Source organism: Otolemur garnettii, unplaced genomic scaffold (assembly GCF_000181295.1).
Source record: "Otolemur garnettii isolate 467f Iridium unplaced genomic scaffold, OtoGar3 scaffold00013, whole genome shotgun sequence".
NCBI lineage: Eukaryota > Metazoa > Chordata > Mammalia > Primates > Galagidae > Otolemur > Otolemur garnettii.
This window is the reverse complement of record NW_003852408.1, coordinates 1,809,458-1,810,851: the sequence shown is the minus strand read 5'-3', so window position 1 is coordinate 1,810,851 and position 1,394 is coordinate 1,809,458. Positions and strand designations below refer to the sequence as shown.

Below are 1,394 nucleotides of genomic sequence, written 5' to 3'. Positions count from 1 at the left end.
AAAAAAAAAAAAGTAAACTTTTGATTTGATATTGCATATTTCAGATTTGAGCTAATATATACCGAAGGGAAATGAAATGAGAATACACGTTCTCATAAAAACAGCCGAGCATGGGTAGCTTATACCTGTAAACCTAACACTTTGGGAGGCTGAGGCAGCAGGATAATTTGAGCCCAGGAATTTGAGACCAGCCTGGGCAACCTACTGAGTCCCAGTCTCTACAATTTAAAAAGCCAAGTGTGGTGGCAATGCCAGTAGTCCCAGCTACCTCAGAAGCGGAAGCATCAGGATCACTTGAACCCAAGAATTTGAGGCTGCAGTTAGCTACACTGATGACACTGAACTCTAGCCCAGACAACAGTCAGATCCTGCCTCAAACAAACAACTAAAAAAAAAAAAAGTAAAAAAACGCTTTTCCTTGAATATAAAAGTAACCGCATTATTCATAATAGCCAAAAAGGTAGAAACAATCCAAATGCCCACCCACTATTGAATGGGTAAACAAAATGTGATATATCTACACAATGGACTATTTTTGGCTATAAAAGAGGATTTAAATACTGATACATGCTACAACATGGATGAACCTTGAAAATATTATACTAAGTGAAAGACGTCAGTCACAAAAAAACATGTATTCTATATTTATGAAATGTTCAGAATAGGCAAATCTATAGACAGAAATCAGATTAATGGTTTCCTAGAGCTGAAGTAGAAGGGTAGGGGAAATGAGCATTGAGTATTAATAGGCATAGGGTTTCTCTTTGTGGTAATGAAAATGTTCTAAAAGTGATTGTGTTGATGGTTGCACAACATTGTGAATATACTAAAAACCACTGAATTGTATATTTTAAATGAGCACATTGTAAGGTATGTGAATTATGTCTTAGTAAAGCTATTATATATTTAAAAAATAGTAATATTATAAAAGGTGCTGAGTGTACTGGCTTATGCATGTAATCTCATCACATTAGGAGGCTGAGTAGGAGGATCATGTGAGACCAGGGGATTGAGACTGGCCTGAGCAATATAGTGAGACCCTGGATCTACCAAAAAAAAAAAAAAAAAAAAATCTGCCAGATGTGGTGGCACCTGCTTATACTTCAGTTATTTGAGAGGCTGAAGCAGGAGTATCACTGGAGCTCAGGAGTTCTAGGCTGTAGTGAGCTATGATCATGTCTGTAATATATTAGCATCAATGGCCAGAGAAAAATTCTTTGTGTTTTCATATCTCATTTAAGACTCAAGGCACTGGTTTGGCGCCTGTGGCTCAAGTGGCTAAGGTGCCAGCTACATACACCTAAGGTGGTGGGTTCGAATCCAGCCTGGGCCCACCAAACAACAATGACAGTGACCAAAAAATAGCTGGGCATTGTGGCAGGCGCCTGTGGTCT

At 38.5% G+C, this 1,394-nt stretch overlaps 1 protein-coding gene across 1 annotated transcript in view; it reads right to left on the bottom strand.

The window, feature by feature from the left end:
* The window catches only part of PDE6D (phosphodiesterase 6D), a 79,732-nt gene that overhangs the window by 48,268 nt on the left and 30,070 nt on the right, over nt 1-1,394 (bottom strand). The window lies entirely within an intron of this gene.